At 41.4% G+C, this 19,136-nt stretch overlaps 1 protein-coding gene across 1 annotated transcript in view; it reads left to right on the top strand.

Annotated features, from left to right (window-relative positions):
- The window catches only part of LOC126259473 (pyruvate dehydrogenase phosphatase regulatory subunit, mitochondrial), a 161,555-nt gene that overhangs the window by 119,463 nt on the left and 22,956 nt on the right, over positions 1-19,136 (top strand). The gene's annotated exons all lie outside the window — the stretch shown is intronic.

The raw sequence follows: 19,136 nt of genomic DNA on the forward strand, positions 1-19,136 counted from the left end.
TACTAATCTTAAATGTTTTCTACCCATACTAAGAACATATCTTTAATTGATAAAGAGGGAAAAATTATACAGCTGTTGTGTGCTTGCCCCCACACTGTAGCCACAAGCTCCAATCCCTGCACGTGGCATTTATGTCTGTTTTTGAAACCTTCTACACACAAGCTTGCGAAAAATTTCTTCGCAATAGTCCAGGAAAAACTATTACACAGCTTCAAATAAATGCAGTCTTGGGTGAAGAATTTCTTCATGCAGACGTTCCATTGATAGTAATCAATCGCTTTAGAAAGTTTGGAATTTTTCCTGTAGACCCTAATGCGTTTACCAATGAAGACTATACTGCAGCTGAAGTTACTGATATCCCTTTGGATAGGGATTCTAATATTGTGCCATGTTCAAATATTGGTTCTTCTCATTGCAAAACTACTAAGTCTTCTGTGAGTGCTAGTCCCTCTGAACGCCAAACTGCTGTGGCTTCTTCAACAAGGCCTACTGGTTCATTTCTGGAATCAACTTATGAGCTGTCTTCAAGTGCAAGCTGCCTTCGGATTATAGGTGACAAGCCTTCTCCAACGTAAGGTTCCCCTCAGCATTCGACCACTAAATACCGTCCTCCTGATTATCTAACAGGTGGGTTCTATGTAAGCCCAAATGATGTAGAACCTTTGCCTCAGAAACAAAGAGTGAATGAAAGACTGCCATAATCACTTCAAGCCATTAAACAAATGTGTTGGCTAAAGCTAAAGGAAAGGAAGAAAGATAAAGAGCTTTTGATGAAAAAAGTAAATTCGAAGAAAATCAAAGAGATAAGGCTAATATTCTACTGTGTAAGGCAACATAAAACAGAGGTAAGAAGCTAAAAGTGGAAACAAATGTTAAAAGAGTTTCTCCTGAAAAGAAACTTTTTCAAGACGAACTGGAGGGAGTAAGTCCTACTGATGAGGACAATGGCACAGATTGCTTTTACTGAAAGGAAGCGTTTTCTAGATCTAAAGAAAATGAAGGATGGATAAAATGTCAGAGCTGTGAAATGTTCGGCTCATGAACTGTGTGCTGGATGTGATGAAGATGATGACAACTTCACGTGCAAATTTTGTACATTACTTAATATTGCTTCTACATGGATAAATTGTGAATGAATTAGACCAAAATAGTAACCCATAGTTAGTCGTTGATTTCTCTATTTACACCATTAAGAATAATTAATATTTCTCATTTGTTGACATTTTCGTACAAACAATGTATTACAACACGTTTCTTTCTCTTCTGCATTATTGTTCTCCTAATAATAATCAATCGTGAAATAAAAACTATAAGCCTGCCCATTTTTTTAAAACTAATTAGTGGGAATGGTGGCCAAGGACTGGGCACTTTACCCCATTGGATAGGGAAAAGTGGCCACAATGTAATCATTCGGAAAAACTTTTGTATATGTAATAAAATATACTTTTACCTTAGCTCTAAATATTTGATGTGATACCTTACAGTATGTAGATTCGAGATATATCTGCAGATGCTCCTGTTAGCTGTGGTTTTATGAACATTCAATTTCAATTAGAGTGGCCACTTTACCCCACCTTCTCCTACAGCTACTCAATATTTTCTGTAATATAACTCATGACCTGATGTTCTTCAGTCAGTTGTTAAGTATAATACAATTTTCTATAGTCCTAAAGACATCACAATTACAGGAACTTTCAGTTTCATAAAAACATTTTGTGCCCTCACAATCGGCAATAGTGAGTAATATCTATTCGTGTAGTTATTAAGTAATAAGAAAACGCTATAATTCCAGTTACTTGACACATTACTATGCTTGAATATACAGAAGGTTGAGGATTGATTGCCTTATTTCCAGCATTTTTCAAGAAGAAATAAAATACTTTAATTTGATATGGTGTGGTTGTAGGAGCTCTCCATCTGCTGATTTTTTTCTGCTGTTGTTTAATCCTCTGCATTTTGCATTCAGGTGCCTTATCCTGATGGTTTTGGTCTTGGCGTGCCTTATAATGACCTCTTGAGAAATACTTGGGCACTTCCCGTTTAAAATTCTCGTCCAGCTTTAAATCACGTTAGCAACTTCACACAAATCACTGAAAGGAAAATTTAAAAATAACACCTGCAACTGTTTAACAACTTCAAAGCGACTAATGCGAATTAATGATTAACTCTTTCAGATACAGGGATATGAAACGAATTTCGATACTTGTTGCACAAGGGTTTTATTTGTAGAACAATTTTATAAGAAACTGATGAAACATTACACAATTACATTAGAATAAGAACATTTAACAGACATTGTGATGTTTTTCGAAACAGCTTTTCGAAAACAGTGGTCATATATTACTTGCACAACCACTCAGCAAGTTACATAGCAGTACTGGATGAAAAATATATTTTTGCAGAAATAGAGGGATCTGCCATGAGCAGCACTTCAAGCAGCGTATTCAGTGTTGCAAATCAGCTTTTTTAGAGCTAACTCTGGCTCCTCTTTAATACCTTTTCGGTGGCAAAAGAGTGATTTAGATGGGGACATGGCTTTTTTCACAATTATTTGGTTTCTTTTCTACCTTTTTTCCGTGCCAGTAGGAAATCATTACAATCAACGCTGATTTCCTAAGTATTTACGCTGAACTTAGATTTCATAACTATCTTCAATACTCTGCGAAAATGTACTATAGACTGAATTAAAAAGTACAGCAAAAGTAACGAAAGCTTTGTTGGTCTGTTCTGGGCTCATCAGCATGTACTTACACAAGACCAAAAACGTAATTACGAAACAAGCTGAGAGATTTACTGGAAACGCTGGTGGAGCATAGCTGAAATCAATAAAGTATCGCAACTTCACAATAACGAAGGAAACTGTTTCAGGCAAAGAAAACTTTGATTTATGCAGGATGAATCAGAAGTCATAGCGGTGCGCTTCATAGTTGTATTAAAAAATGTGCCGGCGACTGAACTGAGGCGAGGGACAGCACACTCTTGTTCAATACAGTAGTTTGCTGTGTGTACGAAATAATGTAATATTAAAGTGCAGATATCCTGGAGTTTGTCCTGTCAGTACGTAGCAGAAACATTATTTATATCTTTAATGAGAGTAGAAAGTTATGCGAAAGAAACTGACACCAAGATGTTTATTTAAATTCATTTTTCGTCAAAATATCGACATTTTAGAAATGGGCTGATATTATCACAGAAATAAAATGTCAAATTGTTATAGACATATCTGCATTCGAAGTACTAGTGCATCTACAAATCATTTCTCTCATGAGATGCAAGAGAGACACCTCTAAACTTTAATTCTTTTGCACTTTTCTCTGCAGCTATTAAAGCCATTAAAATTAAACGTTGTATACGCACTTAAGGTATGATCCAAAGTCCTGTGGAATAGTTATTCCCTGAATTTGTTTTAAACTGAATTTCACACCTGATATGAGTAAGTTATATTTCAAGTAAAAAATAAAATAGTATGAGAATTGATTAGCAGTAAAATTTGATCTAATTGTTCTTCATAGAGTTGGAACTATCTGGAAATATCTAGCTCACTAGATATTTTTATATACATCCCCCCTCTCCACTTAAATACCGCACACTGTATAAGTGTTGCAAAAATAAAACTGCTCAATAATACACCTTGTTTTTCAGCCTTTTTGGCATTTCTTAGCTTATTTTGTTTTGGAGAGTTGGCAACACATGAGCATCGGATCCTTAGAAGGAAGATTCGTTTTTTCTAAACAAAGAAGTACCTCTTCAATGTCAGTACCGCCATTAGACTGTTGTTTATTTACAGTGTTACATTTACACTTATACAATCATGATTTCGGCTTCAAAGTGCCATTATCAGCTGTTTTATGTGTTATAAATTGCCTAAGATGGCATAATGTCGTATTAAAATACTCTATTAGACATATTGTCTAAAATGGTGTACTCATTACTCTTAAGGCAATATGTCTAATAGTGTATTTTAATACGACAGTATGCCATCTTAGGCAATTTATAACACATAAAACACTTGAGAATGGCACTTTGAAGCTGAAATCCTGATTGTGTAGGTGTAAATGTAACACTATAAATAAACAAGTCTAATGGTTCAAATATGGGACTTAACTCCCGTAGAACTAAGAACTACTTAAACCTAACTAACCTAAGAACATCACACACATCCATGCCCTAGGCAGGATTCGAACCTGCGACTGTAGCGGTCGTGCGGTTCCAGACTGTAGCGCCTAGAACCGCTCGGCCACCCAGGCCGGCAGTCTAATGGTGGTACTGACTTTAAAGAAATATGTTACCGTATGACTGTGGCCCCGTAATATGAAAAAATTATTAAAGAAGTACCTGGTACGTAAAACATCCACTTGTATGATAGCGAATTCTGAAATTGTCACCCACCATAGACAAAAATCGTTGTAACTTGTACAGCTTATCATAACTCTTCCCACCCTGATTTGGTATGCAGCTGGCACGTGGGTTGTCATCACTACAATCTGCATCTTCGTCTGATGAACAGTGAGCTGGAGTATTGCCATTGTCTCGTCTTTCAGTACTTCCCTACAGCGATTCACTACAAACTCAAATTGAAAGTAATGTCTCGAATTACTTATATGAAGTTCATTTATGCTCTCATGCAGTATTACAATACAAACAATGCACCAAATACTTAATAATCTTCCATAGTCCTCGCCATATCTAACATAGTGGAGGAACATTGATGCATGCTGGTATATATTTCGAACTCAAAGTTATTCGTGAAATAATCGTTTTCTGCAGAATATATCTAAGAACCATGGATTCTACAGTGATTCTGAATGTATATAAGTCATTATCTTACCTGTAGTAAAAAGCAGAATCAAGAATATATCACATAAAGACGGAAATAATTACAAATTCGTTCGCAGTAGCCGAAAATGAGCAACACTGTGCGCACCGAGACAAATAACAATCGCCACAGACTTCTGACCTCTCGAGGTTGTAGTCTGAAGTACGTCATTGCATTCAACAGATAGTTCGACAAACATTCCGTCATGCTGGACGAGTCAGCACCTCTACCACCTACCGGTACTCTAAAAGAGCCAAGTCACCAAAAGATAGTTTCTCAATGCATCTAGAACTTGTAGCGTTTTTTGACCGTCTGTTGTCTTGCCACTAGGATGTCTAAGTGATTTGTCTGTGGATCCAGCGATGTAGTGGAGACCTTCTAGAGAACACTTTGAAGCCTCTGTCAAAGGTAAAACGATTAAATCATGTAATGTGATCCCTTTCATTTGTTGTTCGCCTTATACCATTGACAATGCTTTCTCAGTGCCATTTCCATATCTTGTAAGCAACTTGGAAGTCAGGTAATTTGCATCACTTTTTGCTATGACTGGTGAAAAATGGTGTAACTGAATGTCACAATAATTTTATTCATAATGAAAGTACCATACACAAATGGCTTTTGAATTCCGCCTGTCAGGGATTGTCATAAACTCTGCTATCTGGGAAAGTAAGTTTTCAATGTAGTCCTGGTTGAACACTGAGATTAATACATATTTCTAATTGTAGCCAGGTTTTAAATCAGAAAAATGACTTAGCAATGACTGTATTGAGGTAAGTATATCATATTGGAAAGTGAGGTATTCCGGTGGTCATGCCCACTTGGAAATTCAACTGCACTGCAACAGATTCAGCCCACTGGTGTCTGTTTCGCTGCTAACAAAATTGCTATAATAAACACAAGACACTCAACATACACTAATTATAAACATCAGCGGTCTAGGGCGCTGCAGTCATGGACCGTGCGGCTGGTCCCGGCGGAGGTTCGAGTCCTCCCTCTGGCATGGGTGTGTGTGTTTGTCCTTAGGATAATTTTGGGTTAAGTAGTGTGTAAGCTTAGGGACTGATGACCTCAGCAGTTAAGTCCCATAAGATTTCACACACATTTGAACATTTTATAAACATCAGCATATTTATGGCAGACTTACGGAAAACTCAGCACAATACAGCTTCCCAGCATCACTCTGTGCGGTGCCAAAATCACAGAATTAATTTCCTACACTGGTAATGTGTTGCCTGTAAACTGATCTACTCTTCCGCCTGGTATGCATATAACCATCTGCTCATCGCATAGCCATCGGCGTTCCATCGAGTTCCTGTGTGTGTGTTCACATGGAGATACAGCCCTGGACACCAGCCTTCTTCGTGTGCAACCAAGCAGTTAGCACTGCCGACCACAGCCTCACTGTCATGCTTAGTGGTCACTGTCTGTCACTGACCTCACCCTCATAGGTTCAGGTCCGCATGCTCCACAAACTGTTGTGCTGTCAGTATACGGCTGCTGCTCGCTTCCCAACCATGGCTTCATTGGACACCGCCTGCACTACATTCTTCATCCAAGTCAGCCATCACCAGATGCAGCCATTGCTTACCACAGACCAATGCCTCATGGAATTCAGCATAATAATAAAGCATTGTTCATCACTACCAGTGACATATAAATAAATGTGCTTTTACCCTTGCGATCATGAACAAGAAAGTGGCTACAAGGGACAGTCTAATGTGTGTAATATTTTCTTTATTCTCGCCCTCCTTATCCCCTTGATCACCATGGCCTCAGCTTTCCTGCAATGCTGGGAACAACAGTGAATCTCACAACAGGAGCTTGTCAGGAACCTGTGGAGATGCATCTTCCTTCGCTGCCTCCATTGCTAAGCCTTGCACCATGTTCTCACTGTGTCCAGCGCCACCTGCTCCAGTGTCATCTACTCTGGCACCACCCATTCCGGCACCACCCACTCTGGTGTTGCCCACTCTGACGCCATCCACACCAGTGCCACCTGCTCCAGCACTGCCTACTCCAGTGTGGCCTGCTCCATCAGCTAACTGCAGTGCCACTGGCATACCAACCATCACGACCCCAACCCTCACAACACAGGCCCTCACAGTGCCAGCTTCGTAGATGCCAACCTTCCACTACCCATTGACATCATCATACCATTGACCTTTCTTGCTGTCTCTCTCATTTCGTTGCTGTCTCCCATCTTCTGTTGCTCTCTTTACTCTTTACTCACTCCAGGCCGTGGCTTTCTCTCTATCACTGCAAGTCATCTTCTTTCTTTGTTTCCCTCACCGCCTTCCAATGCACATCAACACTCTCCTATGTTCTCCAATGAATTCCACTGCTTTCCTGTAAACACTGCCACACTCTGATGTGTTCCAACATACACCACCATGCTCCAACGCTCACCTCCATACTCTGAAGCATAATACCACGCTCAGGTACGTTTAAACGTGTACTGACACACTCAAAGGCTCGCTACCTTACTCTGCCTTTCTCCATTGTGCGCCACCACGCTCTGACACACTTCAACATACACCTCCACACTCCAACATGCCCCAACACACAACAGTACCCATGCCCAAGGAAGCCCTCAAGCATGAGCACACTCATCTTCCATGGTGCTTCTGTGCCCAATCAATTACTGGTCCACCTTTATGCCTCCTGTGTTTCCTTACATTTCTCGATGTTTCTCCACCTTGTTTTCGATCACTGCCACCATTCTCAAACTTTCTCATAGTTCTTCAGCACCCACTCATAGTACATTCCTCAGTCGGTTCTGTTCCAGGCAAGCACCAGCCACTCCTGTGGCTCACCTCTCAGAACTCTCACTGGTGGCTTGCTTCCAGCTGCCTACCTTGCTGGACTGTCTTGTATTGCGCCCCCACCCCCAAGCATCCACCATAGGTCAGGCAAAGTTCCCATTGGCTGCAAACGCCGTATGTATTGGAGGCTCCATTGTCCTTGAGGTCCCACTCCCAGCAGCATCTCATCCCGCCTATGGTCAATTGGCCACCCTCCTCCCCACACTCATGCTGTCCTCCATATGTTGCAGCTATGACTGGCTGCCTCGCGAGGGTGGCATTGCTATGGGCTTCCATTGGACATGGGGTTCTAGTCCTGTTTTTGCTGCACAAGTTCTCTTCTACCACCTAGCCTCTACCCCCCACCAGCCCCATCTGCCACTACTGGGCAGCCTGTGGCGGGCTTCCCTTGTTAGGGCATCACAATCCACTCAGTCATGCACCAAGGGCAGACACCACATGGCATTCCAGTGCAGTGCATCGTATACCTGTACTGTATTCAGGGAGAGGGTTCTGCACAGCATTGACCCTGCCTTGCACTGGTCTCCTCCTTAAATGTGCTCCTCCATGGTTACCTTCTCCCTTGCTAACAGCGTGTCGTCCTCTGATTGTGATCAATGCTTTACTTTCCACTCCAGATGGCAACTATAGCTGTCCTCCCTTGAGAGAGTGTTGCTTCATACCCTCACCATGACACCACACTCGGTGCTTGACACATCTTCAACGCAGCCTCCCACTGGGTGACTACCACCAGCCCCCCCCCCCCCCCACCTCTGCCACTGTCTATATTGCCTTGTCCCACAGACACACTAGCTTCTCTGCTGAAGTACCACAGGGTATATTTATCGTTATGATGCATCCTCACCCCCTTGCCTCACCTCCTCGAGATGATTCCTTTAATGGAGAATGATGTGTTACTTTTGTGTGGTACTCTTCGAAATTTAGATGTACCACAACACATTCACCCATTAGCAACAATCTCGCCACAAGTTACTGCCAGTAACAAACACTAAAGATTCTCACTGTTGATAAACATAAGCATATTTACTGGCGGACTTATGGAAAGCTCCACACAATACAGCAGTATCACCACCACTCCAGGCAGCATCACAATCACTGAATTATTTTCTTACACAGGTCACATGCCAACTAGAAACTGATTGTGTACCCTCCTGCTGGGTGTGTTTATAAACAGCTGCCTAATGAACAGTCAGCAGAGTATTAGCCCTGGCCACCAACTGTCTCCATGAGCAGCTATTCAGACAACACCGCCAACTGTAGCTGAAGGGCTCTATCTGCAATATGCTCCCAAATCGCTTTGCTATCACCCCAAGAAGTTACTGCTGCCACCAACCTCAGCCTTGTGGGTCCAGCTCCATATGCTACGCAAGCTGCCACAAGTTCACTGAACACTGGCTTCCCTACGTTCTTCAACTTGCTCAGCAATCATCAGGTGCAGCCATTCTCACAATGAACCACTTCCTCGTTCGACTTGACATTTATGTTGCGAGACATTCCTATTTCAGCGATCAAACAAAGACTCTGTGTGAACTTCCTAGTGGTGGATTCTGTGTCAACTTTATTTCTCACTGTCAAGCAGTGACTCTTATTTTCTTATCGCCAAGCAGTGACTCTTTATTTTTCAATTATTCAAGTTCTATATTCAGTGATGTAATAAATTATTGCCATCATTACTGGTGGTATACCAATAAGTGTGCTATTTCCCTTGCGGTCACAAGCATAAAAGAAAGGAAGCTCTTTTTTACCCTAATTTTCTAACAGATGGAGTAGAATGTACAAAGAACTTCCTCTTGTGTCTCCAGACGCTTTCTTAAACCATTTAACCTAGCTCGTTTGCCAAGAAGTAGGCTCACATTGCCGCGCGGGGTTAGCCGAGCGGTCTGGGCGCTGCAGTCATGGACTGTGCGGCTGGTCCTGACGGGGGTTCGAGTCCTCCCTTGGGCATGGGTGTGTGTGTTTGTCCTTAGGATGATTTAGGTTAAGTAGTGTGTAAGCTTAGGGACTGATGACCTTAGCAGTTAAGTCCCATAAGATTTCACACACATTTGAACATTTTTTTTAGGCTCACATTCATACATCCAAAGTAGTGTTTGCCAACTTTAAAAATTCTACAATGTCTTTTTCTTCAGGCATTACAAAAGAAATTAGTCCCAATACAATGTTGGAAGAGAGCTAGCAGACAGCATGAAAACAATGTCTACCGTCCGGTGTGGCCGAGTGGTTCTAGGCACTCCAGTCTGGAACTGCGAGACCGCTACGGTCACAAGTTCGAATCCTGCCTCGGGCATGGATGTATGTGATGCCCTTAGGTTAGTTAGGTTTAAGTAGTTCTAAGTTCTAGGGGACTGATGACCTCCGATGTTAAGTCTCATAGTGCTCAGAGCCATTTGAACCAAAACAATGTCTATCTCTTCCTGGAACTACCGGAGGGTGAGAAGCAAATTTAGGGCACAGTTTGAGCTCACTGCTAACTTGCAGCAATTTCTTACCGATTGCACATTTTATTATTACTTTTTCATGCTTAATGAAAAACCATCATCCAAAAAGTAATGTGATCTCTCAGGTTTTCTTAATTACCAAAGTGTTTCCAGATGTTCTGCAGAGTTGCTTTTTAAAGTGTATCCACATTTCGACAACTGACCCAACTATTTTCTTCAATTGCTGTGAGTTTTGCTGTTATCATAACAGTGTCATGTGTATTCACTGCCTGGACTCCAACCAGAATGTGAAGTTCACAGTGTGAACTATTGTTGGCCTCACGCTGCTATTTGTAGCCGCGTTCGAGCCCCGACACCCACTACACCATTTGATGCTCTTTTGTTTTTCAGAGCGTGCCCTGATATTCCATGAAACGCAAATTCTCTTTGCTTTTTCAACTATAGTGTATGTGAAGAGTGACGAGATTTTAATAAATTGTGTACTGGACCCCGAACATTATTTAAATTGAACCTACTGTCCCTGTTTATTAGCTTTTCTGACATCTTTGTTTCGATAGACACCTTAATTATGCTGTCCTAGAAACTTGGCGTTTGCGCCACCATATTTGTCTCATCATATTTCATTTCATGATTACATTCGAGACAGTTGCTAGTTGATAGCTGATTTGCTCGGTTTCTTTAGTTGGGTATGTCGCCCATGGTCGTTGGATCTCTCCTTGACAGTTCTTATAGTCTGGCCCACATAAGACATGCCACACATGCATGGAATGTGATACACATGCGGCTTTCGGAGACCTAACGTTACAAAGAACACTTTTTGTCTTATTTGAAGCAGCGAAATACACTTGATGCCATGCTTCCATAGGAGACTACTGATCTTTCCTCACACTGGGCCGTCATAAGATAGATAAGAGATATTTTGTTCTCTTTCTCGGTCTCAATTTCAACCTCTTTCTCAGGCGATTTTCATTTTGACTGAATGGACCGTTTAGTTTTCTGATCAGAATACCCATTCCTTCGGAACACCATTAGTAAATGTTGTAATCCTTTGGCGAGATGTTCGAGCTCTATGGACCAGAGGCTTTAGCACCGAATTTCTTTGTGACGCATGGTGATGACTCATGGTGTGGAGATAGAGATCACGTTTTTTGTGTAAACGTGACTTAGAGATCCGTCTGTTCTCCTCTTAACTAACATATCGAGGAAAGGTAGTTGCTTGTCTTTTTCAGGTTTCATCGTAAATTTTGTATTACAATGGGTGGGGTTTAAATGTTCGAGAAACTTTTGATACTTTTATACTCCATGTGGCCACACTACAAATATGTTTTTCATGTACTGACTGTAACATGTTGGTTTCAGCTTGGCGTATTCCAGTGCCTTGGCTTCAAAGAGTTACATATAAAGATTCATCAGGTCTGGTGATAACGAACTACCCTTCGCCACGGGATGCATTTGTTCATAATATTTTTCGTCAAATAAGAAATAAATAGATGTCAGAACGTGACTAAACTGTTCTAGAAACAGTCATCGAATGTTACTGCAGTTAGTTCCAAGGAATCAGAAAGAGGAACTCTTGTAAAGAGGGACACTCTGTATCCTGGAACTGCAGTCGACTGAGGCGGAGTACAACGTCAGCTGAGTTGCTGATGTGATACACGCACTTTCCCACATATTCACTGAGAATGCATTTCAGGTGTATTATCAGCTGGTATGTAGGTGTGCCAATATTACTAACTATGGAGACTAGAAGAACCCTTTCCTTATGTAGCTTGGGAAGGCAATATAGCGGTGATGGCACTGCTGCTCGTAATTATAAGAACGTTATTGATGATACATGGCAAGCCTGACTCATTGAGAAGAGTCGTCATCTTCCTCTCGATTTTGTACGTAGGACTAACATCTATTTGTCTGTAAGCAACGTCATTCCAAAGATCGAAAATCACATGACGTCATTGCCCTCGTCGGCTAGCAGAACTACAGTTTCCTTGTGCTCACCAGATTTCTCAGTGCTACTCTTTCTCGCTTGCAGAGGTTTGATCTTAGCATTGACACCTTGTTAAGTGCTCTACAAGTTTCGCTGCAAGCTTCTTCTGCTGCTTCCACTGGGAGAGAAGCTACAACACGATCCGGAGAGCTAATGTAATCTACTATTGTTAGTATTTTTGGAGTGGGCTCGAAATTTATTCCTTTAGCAAGGACCTCCAATGTCTCTTCGTCCAAATATCCATCTGTATTCTGCAAACCATCTTGAAGTGCATGGCAGAGGGTACATCCAACTGTATCAGTTATTAGAATTTCTTCCTGTTCTCTTCACGTGTGGAGAATGGGAAGAATGATTGTTTGTATGTCTCTGCGCATGCTGCAATCATTTTAATCTTGTCATCATGATCCCTATGTGAACGATACATAGGGGATTGTAGTACAGGGTGATTCAAAAAGAATACCACAACTTTAAAAATGTGTATTTAATGAAAGAAACATAATATAACCTTCTGTTATACATCATTACAAAGAGTATTTAAAAAGGTTTTTTTCACTCAAAAACAAGTTCAGAGATGTTCAATATGGCCCCCTCCAGACACTCGAGCAATATCAACCCGATACTCCAACTCGTTCCACACTCTCTGTAGCATATCAGGCGTAACAGTTTGGATAGCTGCTGTTATTTCTCGTTTCAAATCATCAATGGTGGCTGGGAGAGGTGGCCGAAACACCATATCCTTAACATACCCCCATAAGAAAAACCCGCAGGGGGTAAGATCAGGGCTTCTTGGAGGCCAGTGATGAAGTGCTCTGTCACGGGCTGCCTGGCGGCCGATCCATCGCCTCGGGTAGTTGACGTTCAGGTAGTTACGGACAGATAAGTGCCAATGTGGTGGCGCTCCATCCTGCTGAAATATGAATTGTTGTGCTTCTTGTTCGAGCTGAGGGAACAGCCAATTCTCTAACATCTCTAGATACTGTAGTCCAGTTACAGTAGCACCTTCGAAGAAAAAGGGACCAAAAACTTTATTGGCTGCAATGGCACAGAAAACGTTCACCTTAGGCGAGTCACGTTCATACTGAGTTGTTTACCGCGGATTCGCAGTGCCCCATATACAGACATTGTGACGGTTGACTTTCCCGTTAGTGTGGAAAGTTGCTTCATCACTAAACACAATCTTTGAAACGAAAGATTCATCTGTTTCCATTTGAGCAAGGATAAAATCACAGAAATCGATTCTTTTAATCTTATCAGCTGCAGACAGTGCTTGAACCAATTTCAGACGATAAGGTTTCATAACTAACCTTTTTCGTAGGACTCTCCATACAGTTGATTGTGGAATTTGCAGCTCTCTGCTAGCTCTGCGAGTCGATTTTCCTGGGCTGCGAACAAATGCTTGCTGGATGCGTGCTACATTTTCATCACTCGTTCTCGGCCGTCCAGAACTTTTCCCTTTGCACAAACACCCATTCTCTGTAAACTGTTTATACCAACGTTTAATACACCACCTATCAGGAGGTTTAACACCATACTTTGTTCGAAATGCACGCTGAACAACTGTCGTCGATTCACTTCTGCCGTACTCAATAACATAAAAAGCTTTCTGTTGAGCGGTCGCCATCTTAGCATCAACTGACGCTGACGCCTAGTCAACAGCGCCTCAAGCGAACAAATGTACAACTAAATGAAACTTTATAGCTCCCTTAATTCGCCGACAGATAGTGCTTAGCTCTGCCTTTTGTCGTTGCAGAGTTTTAAATTCCTAAAGTTGTGGTATTCTTTTTTAATCACCCTGTATATTTGTAGAGTCACCATTTAAAGCAGATTCTTGAAACTTTGTTAGTAGGCTTTCTTGGAATAGTTTACATCTATCTTTAAAGGTCTGTCAGTCCAGTTTCATCAGTATCTATGTAACACTCTCCCATAGGTCAGAGAAACCTGTGACCATCGTGCTGCCTTACTCTGTGTACGGTCAATATCCCGTGTTAGTCTTGTTTGGTACGGGTCCCACATGCATGATCAATAAGTGATTTGTAAGCAATCTCCTTTGTAGGCTAATTGCATTTCCCCTGTATTCTACCAGTAAACAGAAGTCTACCACTTGCTTTACCCACAACTAAGCCTATGGGATCATTCCATTTCTTACGTCTACAAAGTGTTACAGGCAGGTTGGTGGTCAGGTTGTCAGAGTTGGCGGATTTCAGCTGTGGCTCATTAATTGATAGTCACAGGATGCTACGTTTTTTTTGTTTTGTGAAGTGCACTATTTTACTTTCTGAACATTTAAAGCAAGTTGGCAGTCTTTGTAAAACTTTGAAATTTTATCAACATCTGACTGAAAATTTATGCAGCTTCTTTCAGACAGTACTTCATTATAGATACTTGAATCATCTGCAAGAAGTCAGAGGTTGCCATTAGTACAGTCTACAAGGTAATTAATATTTAACATGAACAGCAACAATCCCAGCACACTTGCCTGTGGTACACCCAAAGTTACTTCTACATCTGATGATGACCCATCATCCAAAATAAAATGCTGTGTCCTCCCTACCATAGAGTTCTCAATCCATCCACAAATTTCATTTGGTACCACATATGATCGAACTTTTCATAATAAGCGTAGTTGCATTACTGAGTTAAGTGCTTCACAGAAATCAAGAAATACTGCATGTACCTGACTGCCTTGATCCGAAGCTTTCAGTATGCCATGTGAGAAAAGTGCTAGTTGGGTTTCACATGATCAGTTTTTTTGGAATCCATGCTGACTGATATTGAGGACATCTTTTTGTTCAACATACCTCATTAATATGTTCTAAGATTCTGCAACAAGTCGATGTGAAGGATACTGGACGGTAGTTTTATGAATCACTTTCACCCTTCTTGTAGACGAATGTTACCTGTGCTTGCTTCCAACTACTGGGCAGAGTTTTTTGTTCAAGGTATCAGCGACCGATTATAGTTAGAAGATGGTTAACTCAGGTGCAAATTCAATGTGGAACCTGATAGGGATTCTACTGGGCTCTGGAGATTTGTTCAGTTTTAACTATTTCAGCTGTTTCTCAACACCACAGACGCTAATACTGATTTCAATCATCTTTTCAGTGGCACAAGGATTAAATTCGGGCAGTTCTCCTGCGTTTTCCTTTCTAAAGGAACATTTGGAATAGAGTTAAGCTTTTCTGCTTTTGCTTTGCTATAGTCTGCTTCAGTTCCTGTCTCAATTACTAGGGACTGGAAGCTAACTTTGGTGCCACTAATAGCCTTTGCATACAACCAGAATTTCTTTGGGCTTTCTGAATGATCATTTGACAGCATTCTTCCATTGTAGTCACTGAAGGCTTCACACTTTGCTCTCTCGACAGTCATTCAGCTTCTTTCAATCTATAATCCTTTGCTTTGTTTTACACCCGTTAAACAGTAACCTCTGTTTATTTAGAAGCTTCTTTACATTGACTGTATACTATTGGGGATCCCTCCCATTATGATACATATCTATCCAGTCCATGGTCAGCTTCTCTTTTAAATGTGAGCCACAGTTCCTCTAGATGATCCCGCACTGTGCTGAAAGATTCAAGTTCCTCACTGCGATATGTCACTTCTGCTTTTTATCTAGTTTACTGAACATATATATCTTTCTCCCTGTTTTAGTTGCCTTTGTACTTTGGTGATCATTGTTGCCACAACTCCATCATGATCACTAATACCAGTTTTGACGTGGACGTCCTCAAAGAGGTCAGGCCTATTTGGTGCTATTATATCCAGTACATTTCCATCATGTATGGGGTTCTGAAGTGTCTGTTCTAGGTCGTTTTCAGAGAAGACATTGATCGATATATACACTAAAGTTTCCCCAGTAGTCTCACTGCTATCGGTTTCAGGTTTAAACCAGATTTCTGTACTTAATATTATGTGAGTTTCGCAGTTTTTCATGAGCACTTTGAACTCTGGCACTTTGTAGCGAATTCTTCGGCAGTTAACCACTAGGTTTTCAATACTCTTACCTGTGGGACGCATTTCTTTCGATCTTACACTGATTCTACTGGATTTCCTACAGCTATCGTTATTTGGATTGGATGGAGAGTCGCCTAATTTAAAAAACCTTTGTGTGCACCACACACACACAGAGTCAGCTACCTAGGTAGCAGCCTTGGTTGTCTAGTGCACTAACCCATTTAGGAGAACCCTACGGTCCTCAACCTTATAGTGCAAGTCTAGAAAGTAGCAGCCTAACTTGTTACAGAACGTTCGAAGTTCCTGGTTCAGTCCATCCACTCGATTCAGAACCAAGGGATCACGATCAGTTCTGGGTACATTTCTGCAAATTGTAAGCTTCCTCGAAACTCCATGCTCAAGGCAGGTCTTCTCAACCTTCTCAGTCAGTCACTGGACTAATCCAAGTACAACCTCTGAGTGCAGCCGACAAATATCATTTGTTCCAATGTGTGCCACAATCTATAGTAGGTTGCACAGTGTTCCCTCAATGCCTCCCGAAATACCCTCTTCAACATTTTGAATGAGACCGCCAGACATGCACACTGAGTGCACCTGTTGTCCTTTCCTTTCCCTTGCCGTGGTTTCCTTAAGGGATTCCGTCATTCACTGTACATTTGAACTGCTGACAGTTAATAGATCCTAGCTTTTTGCGTTTGCTTCCTCTTCACCCCTAAAACAGGTGAAGTGAATGCTTTTGGCTCACTTTCAGTTACAGTGAAAGACAGTATCTTGAACTTGTTCGTTAGGGGGATTAGTATGACACCCTGAGTCCTCCCTGGTCTGTATGCAGCCTGTACAGGACATCTAGATATGCCATTGATACGCCACTTGCAGTCAAGTGGTTGAATAATGACTAATCCTACATTTTCTGCACAGGAGACAGGAACCACAGGAGAGGATGGTACTTGAGGTACAAAATATAAAAGAACATTCAGTCTTGGTTGCAACAATTGGATTTTTTTATTTCGTCTCCAATTATATGTTTTGTCTGATACGGGGCATCCTCAGATTGTCCTACAAGAAAAATGTACTACCTTTCATATAAATGATGTGACCCACTCTTAGCATAATTGGAGTAGCAATAAAAAATAAAGCAATATACTGGTAAAATATGATATTAAGCACATAGCATGCTACACACACAAATGTCCCAGGAGGAAACTGCTGTTGACAGAATTTGAAAAAATAAGCAATGTGCAGTGTTCTATAAGACAAGAATAAAATATACCAGAACATGGCCAATAAAATGTTCAGGGATAATGCATCAAAAGAAAGCCCAAAACACAGTAAAAAAATTAAAAAAGTATTAACAAATCAAGTTTTGCGACTAAGACTGTTCAGTCATACTGTTACCACTGGTTGCTGTATCACACCGCCATCGATTGGAAAAAGTTTTACCTGAGGTACCTTTGGTACTGACACCACATGAACATGACTCTCGGGAGCTCTTCCAACACACCAATTTGCAGCAGCTGCCAATCCTTTGCCAGTAAGTCAGGGCTATTGCCAGCCGCTTATGAACTTCAGCTTCACAGCATTCACAGTGGGGCTGCATTTTGGCTGGTGCAGTGTGTATAAATAACTTTAAACTAAGCCCGCCGATCACCTTTTAATCTGTTGAGCTATAAAATTACTAATTCGCTCTAGGAATTTAAGCAAGTACATAAGACGAGATTTCTATAAAGGTAACAGAAAAATCAGTGATAAAAATCACTAGTTTCCTAAAATTTTTTGAGGTTGACTATGATTGTTAGAAAACTTGAAATAGAGTTAATTTACTATAAATGTAGATGATATATACTCTTCTTTAAGGGAAAACTAGGTGTAATACAATATGTTAATTAGAATATCTGCTACAGATTAAATCACAAATGTCGATTCACTGCAAATTAGATTATGCACAGAGCAATGGTAACTTCCGAAAATTCTTAAAAATGTACGTTTACATGCATTGATATAGAGTTTGGCAGTAACTGTGGACAACAAACGCTGATTTGCCACGAAATAAGTTAATCCAAGACACTTGTACCGGATAGCTTACGAGAACATGTTTTCTAAGCGTTTGGCACAAGCCTCTCCGTGCGCGAGGCCTGCAGCGTAATTTCATGTTCATATTGTGGCGGAATTGGGTTCAGACTGCTCGTGCATTCAGTGCCCTTCCGAATTAAAGGAATCGGAAGAAACATAAGAAACACGAAAACACAATTAACATAACTACAGGAAACAATTGGTTGAATGACGCTAAGAGCAAGCATCTAAGAAAGTAGGCTGGCCGCCGTGGCCTGCTACAGTCGCAGGTTCGAATCCTGCCTCGGGCATGGATGCGTGTGATGTCCTTAGGTTAGTTAGGTTCAAGTAGTTCTAAGTCCAGGGGACTGATGACCACAAATGTTAAGTCCCATAGTGCTTAGGGCCATTTGAATCATTTTTAAGAGAGTAGTCAACAACGGAGTAATCTAAAATATAACACTCGAAAACCACGTAACATCTGCACATCATGCCAGGAATAACCACATGTCAGCGCTCCTAGAAGACAGTGCACGAACTCTGTCGACACGTAGTAAGCAATCAGTTGATCGTGTGATGACAGCTGCGCAACCTTCCCAGCGACCGGGATTTGTGCGTATGCTTTGGCACATTCTAAGACGCACAAGGCATGGTTATAGCCTAGTAGCAGAGGCAGCAGATAACGGTCTGGGATCGTTCTCGCGTTTAAAGCATCGTAGCCACTGCATGGTCGCCACGCCCCATTCATTTTTGTGACCCAATTCAAAGGTGTCGATCAGAGCTCTTTAGACGGGCAGATGATGCCCTCAGTTAGCATAGCATACCGCAGTGGGGCTAATCTTCTGGGCATGCATGATATCTGAGGACTTGCCATTATATTAATATAGTGCACAATATCATGATGTATTGAGACCATGGAGCCCTCGTGAAAGCAAGGAGTGGTTCAGCAGCTTATCATACTCATTTTCTGTAGCCTGTGTCACTTTGGCGTCGAATGTGACAGAGTGATGCTGGAACCCAGTGGCAGAAAGCCCAGTGACGGTGTCCAGTAGCGAAGCTTTGGCGATGTCAGCAAT

Source organism: Schistocerca nitens, chromosome 5, assembly GCF_023898315.1.
Source record: "Schistocerca nitens isolate TAMUIC-IGC-003100 chromosome 5, iqSchNite1.1, whole genome shotgun sequence".
Taxonomy (NCBI): Eukaryota; Metazoa; Arthropoda; class Insecta; order Orthoptera; family Acrididae; genus Schistocerca; species Schistocerca nitens.